General features: G+C 37.1%; 1 non-coding gene across 1 annotated transcript; it reads left to right on the top strand.

Annotated features, from left to right (window-relative positions):
* The first annotated feature begins 578 nt into the window (after positions 1-578).
* On the top strand, positions 579-686 carry LOC148561423 (small nucleolar RNA R71). Its single transcript, XR_015887332.1, has one exon. It is a non-coding gene; the product is annotated as a small nucleolar RNA R71 (small nucleolar RNA).
* The last annotated feature ends 5,314 nt before the right edge of the window (positions 687-6,000 follow it).

Raw genomic sequence — 6,000 nt, 5'->3', positions numbered from 1 at the left:
AGATTTGCTAAATTAGAAGCATTTTGTTCAGAGTTCTCTGTCTTTTGCTGAGTTGATGATGGAAAAGGCTTGCTATTGCTAAACCTGTTTCTTCCACCATTATTAAAGCCTTGTTGGGGCTTTTGATCCTTCCATGAGAAATTTGGATGATTTCTCCATGTTGAGTTATAGGTGTTTCCATAAGGTTCACCTAAGTAATTTACCTCTGCTATTGCAGGGTTCTCAGGATCATAAGCTTCTTCTTCAGGAGAAGCCTCTTGGGTACTGTTGGATGCAGCTTGCATTCCATGCAGACTCTGAGAGATCATATTGACTTGCTGAGTCAATATTTTATTCTGAGCCAATATGGCATTCAGAGTATCAACTTCAAGAACTCCCTTCTTCATAGGCGTCCCATTACTCACAGGATTCCTTTCAGAAGTGTACATGAACTGGTTATTAGCAACCATGTCAATGAGTTCTTGAGCTTCTGCAGGCGTTTTCTTTAGGTGAATGGATCCACCTGCAGAAGTGTCCAGTGACATCTTTGATAGCTCAGATAAACCATCATAGAATATATCCAGGATGGTCCATTCTGAAAGCATGTCAGAAGGACACTTTTTGGTCAACTGTTTGTATCTTTCCCAAGCTTCATAGAGGGATTCACCTTCTTTCTGTCTGAAGGTTTGAACATCAGCTCTAAGCTTGCTCAGCTTTTGAGGAGGAAAGTACTTGGCTAAGAAAGCCGTGACCAGCTTATCCCAAGAGTTCAGGCTGTCTTTAGGTTGAGAATCCAACCATAATCTAGCTTTGTCTCTTACAGCAAAAGGGAAAAGCATGAGCCTGTAGACTTCAGGATCTACTCCATTAGTCTTAACAGTATCACATATCTGCAAGAATTCAGTTAAGAACTGAAAAGGATCTTCAGATGGAAGTCCATGAAACTTGCAGTTCTGCTGCATCAGAGAAACTAATTGAGGTTTCAGCTCAAAGTTGTTTGCTCCAATGGCAGGAATGGAGATGCTTCTTCCATGTAAATTGGAATTAGGTGCAGTAAAGTCACCAAGCATCTTCCTTGCATTATCATTATTTTCGGTTGCCATCTCCTCTGCCTGTTCGAAAATTTCTGAAAGGTTATCTCTGGATTGTTGTATTTTTGCTTCTCTTAATTTTCTCTTCAGAGTCCTTTCAGGTTCTGGATCTGCTTCCACAAGAATGTTTTGGTCCTTGCTCCTGCTCATATGACAAAGAAGAAGACACAGAAAAATAATAATAATAATAATAGAGATCCTTTATACCACAGTATAGGGATCCCTTTATGAGTGGAAGAAAAAAGGGGGAGACAAAGAATGTGATGTAAAGGAAGAAACACAACTGTACGAATGGAAGAGATGTGAGATGAGATGTTAGGATATGAATGAATAAATAGAATGAGATGGGGGAGGGATAATTTTCGAAAATTATTTTGAAAAAGAGTTAGTGATTTTTGAAAAATGGTTTTTGAAAAAATGTTAGTAATTTTCGAAAATTTTTGAAATAAAAAATAAAAGATAAAAATAATTAGTTAATTAAAAAGAAATATTTGAAAAAGAGGGAAGATATTTTCGAAAATGAGAGAGAGAGAGTTAGTTAGGTAGTTTTGAAAAAGTTAAGAAACAAACAAAAAGTTAGTTAGTTAGTTGAAACAATTTTGAAAAGATAGGAAGTTAGGAAGTTAGAGAAGATATTTTGAAATCAAATTTCTGAAAAAGATAAGATAAGAAGATATTTTTGAAAAGATATGATAGAAATTAGTTTTTGAAAAAGATTTGATTTTTAAAATCTCAATTAATGACTTGATTCATAAGAAATCACAAGATATGATTCTAGAACTCAAAGTTTGAATCTTTCTTAACAAGCAAGTAACAAACTTCAAATTTTTGAATCAAAACATTAATTGATTATGTTATTTTCGAAAATTTGATATAAAAATAAGAAAAAGATTTTTAAAAAATATTTTTGGAATTTTTGAAAATAACTAAGAATTTTGATAAAGATTTGATTTTTGAAAAAGATTTTGAAAAAGATAAGATTTTCAAATTGAAAATTTGATTTGACTCATGAGAAACAATTTGATTTTAAAAATTTTTGAAAAAGTCAATCCAAATTTTCGAATTTGATGAGAGAAAAAGGGAAAGATATAATTTTTTGATTTTTGAATTTTTATGATGCAAGAGAAAAACACTAAAAAGATGCAATGCATGAAATTTTTAGATCAAAACAATGAATGCATGTATGAATGATATGAATGTCAAGATGAACACCAAGAACACTTTGAATGTCAAGATGAACATCAAGAACATATTTTTGAAAAATTTTTAATGCAAAGAAAACATGCAAGACACCAAACTTAGAATTCTTTAATGCTTAGACACTAAGAATTCAAGAATGCATATGATAAACATGAAAAGACACAAAACAAAAAATCATCAAGATCAAACAAGAAGACTTACCAAGAACAACTTGAAGATCATGAAGAACACTATGAATGCATGAAATTTTCGAAAAATGCAAGATGCACATGCAATTGACACCAAACTTATAACATGACTCAAGACTCAAACAAGAAACACAAAAAATATTTTTGATTTTTATGATTTTCTAATTTTTTTGGATTTTTCGAAAATTAATAGAAAAAGGAAAATAAGGATTCCAAAATTTTTAATATGAATTCCAGGAATCTTGCATTCTTAGTCTAAAGCTTCAGTCCAGGAATTAGACATGGCTCACTAGCCAGCCAAGCTTTCAATGAAAGCTCCGGTCCAAAACACTAGACATGGCCAATGGCCAGCCAAGCTTCAGCATTTAACCAGAGTATATTGATCTTGATAACGAATTGCTGCTCATCATTTATCAAGTATGTAACTTACCTCTGATGGTTTGGAAGCCTCAGTCCAAAAGAATTTAGACATGGCTTTACAGCCAGCCAGGCTTCACATGCTTCATGAAACACTAGAATTCATTCTTAAAAATCTTGAATAAAATTTTTGAAAAAATTTTTATTTATTTTTTTTTTTCGAAAACAGATGAGAAATTTTTTTGAAATATTTTTGAAAAGAAAACAAAAAGAAAATTACCTAATCTGAGCAACAGGATGAACCATCAGTTGTCCAAACTCAAACAATCCCCGGCAATGGCGCCAAAAACTTGGTGCACGAAATTGTGATCTCTGGTAATGGCTTCTTAGGCCAGATACTCTGATCTAGTTTTACAGTCTGTCACAACTTCGATACAACTAACCAGCAAGTGCACTGGGTCGTCCAAGTAATACCTTACGTGAGTAAGGGTCGAATCCCACGGAGATTGTTGGTATGAAGCAAGCTATGGTCACCTTGTAAATCTCAGTCAGGTAGATATAAAGTGATAATGGTGTTTTCGAATATTATATAATAAGATAGGGATAGAGGTACTTATGTAAATCATTGGTAGGAATTTCAGATAAGCGAATGGAGATACTTTTCGTTCCTCTGAACCTATGCTTTCCTGCTATTTTCATCCAATCAGTCTTACTCCTTTCCATGGCTGGCTTTATGCAAGGGCATCACCGTTGTCAGTGGCTACATCCCCTCCTCTCAGTGAATAATATGCTCACGCACCCTGTCACGGCACGGCTATTCATCTGTCGGTTCCCGATCATGCTGGAATAGGATTCACCCTCCTTTTGCGTCTGTCACTAACGCCCAGCACTCGCGAGTTTGAAGCTCGTCACAGTCATTCAATCATTGAATCCTACTCAGAATACCACATACAAGGTTTAGACCTTCCGGATTCTCTTGAATGCCGCCATCATTCTAGCTTACGCCACGAAGATTCTGGTTAGGAGATCTAAGAGATACTCATTCTAGCTTAATTCATGTAGAACAGAAGTGTTTGTCAGGCACGCGTTCATAAGGGAGAAGGATGATGAGCGTCACACATAATCATCACCTTCATCACGTTCTTGGGTGCGAATGGATATCTTAGAAGTGAAATAAGAAGAATTGAATAGAAAACAGAAGTACTTTGCATTAATCTTTGAGGAACAGCAGAGCTCCACACCTTAATCTATGGAATGTAGAAACTCTACCGTATGAAAATACATAAGTGAAGGTCCAGGCATGGCCGAGATGGCCAGCCCCCTAAAACGTGATCAAAGGATCATAAGGTAATCCAAAGATGGTCAAAAAGACGTCTAATACAATAGTAAGAGGTCCTATTTATAATAAACTAGTCACTAGGGTTTACATGAGTAAGTAATTGATGAATAAATCCACTTCCGGGGCCCACTTGGTGTGTGTTTGGGCTGAGCCTAAGTGTTGCACGTGCAGAGGCCATTTGTGGAGTTGAACGCCAGTATTTGTGCCAGTTTGGGCGTTCAACTCTGGTTTTGGATCCTTTTCTGGCGCTGGACGCCAGATTTGGTCAGAGAGCTGGCGTTGAACGCCAGTTTACGTCGTCTATTCTTGGCCAAAGTATGGACTATTACACATTTCTGGAAAGCCCTGGATGTCTACTTTCCAACGCAATTGGAAGCGCGCCATTTCGAGTTCTGTAGCTCCAGAAAAACCACTTTGAGTGCGGGGAGGTCAGAATCCAACAGCATCAGCAGTCCTTCTTCAACCTCTGAATCTGATTTCTGCTCAAGTCCCTCAATTTCAGCCAGAAAATACCTGAAATCACAGAAAAACACACAAACTCATAGTAAAGTCCAGAAATGTGAATTTAACACAAAATCTATTAAAAACATCCCTAAAAGTAACTAGATCCTACTAAAAACATACTAAAAACAATGTCAAAAAGCGTATAAATTATCCGCTCATCATTGCTACAAAAGGATATTGAGTTTGATTTAAGCAAGGAATGCATGGAGGCTTTCGACAAGCTCAAGGTAGCATTGACCCAAGCTCCCATTGTGCGAGGCCGGATTGGAGTCGGCAATTTGAAATAATGTGTGATGCTTCAAATTTTGCAGTAGGAGCCGTGTTAGCACAACGCGAGCGTAAGAATCCATATGTCATAGCCTATGCATCAAAAACATTAGATGGAGCCCAATTCAACTACACTACTACCGAAAAAGAACTTTTGGCCATTGTTTTTCCCTTTGACAAGTTTCGAGCATATCTTCTCGGTTCAAAAGTGGTAGTGTACTCGGATCATGCAACATTAAAGTATTTGTTGGCTAAGAAGGAATCCAAACCAAGATTGATTAGATGGGTTTTATTGTTGCAAGAGTTTGACTTGGAAATCAAGGATAGGAGTGGTACGCAAAACCTAGTGGCGGACCATTTAAGTCGCCTTGAACATACAAAAAACAATACTACTCCTATCAATGATTCATTTCCCTTTGAGGGCTTGCATGCAATCTCAGAAACCATTCCTTGGTATGCACCAATCGCCAATTACTTAGTATCTCGCTCTTTCCCTCCTAATCTCTCCAAACACCAAAGGGATAAGCTAAAAAGTGAATCCAAATACTATGTGTGGGATGACCCATACCTTTGGAGATGTGGGGCAGATCAAGTAATTCGGAGGTGCATTCCACAAACCGAATTCCACTCAATCTTGGAAGCTTGCCACTCCTCCAAAGGAGGAGGCCATTTTGGACCTCAAAGAACAGCAAGGAAAATCTTAGATTGTGGCTTTTGGTGGCCAACTCTTTTCAAGGACTTCTCATTTTTGTAAATCTTGTTCTCAATGCATTAGATTTGGTAATATCTCTAAGAAGGATGAAATTCCCCAACGAACCATGCTATTTTGTGAGATTTTTGACGTGTGGGGAATTGACTTCATGGGGCCATTCCCAAATTCTAATGGTTTCCTCTACATTCTACTCGCCGTCGATTATGTGTCCAAATGGGTGGAAGCAATACCCACCCGGACGGATGATGCTAATGTGGTCTTTTCTTTTGTGTGGAATAATATCATTTGTAGATTTGGGTCGCCACGAGCGATCATGAGCGACCAAGGTTCACACTTTTACAACAAAAGAATAGACGGATTAAT

This window comes from Arachis ipaensis, chromosome B6, assembly GCF_059453495.1.
Source record: "Arachis ipaensis isolate K30076 ecotype BB chromosome B6, ASM5945349v1, whole genome shotgun sequence".
Lineage (NCBI taxonomy): Eukaryota > Viridiplantae > Streptophyta > Magnoliopsida > Fabales > Fabaceae > Arachis > Arachis ipaensis.
This window is presented reverse-complemented; position numbering and strand designations above follow the sequence as displayed.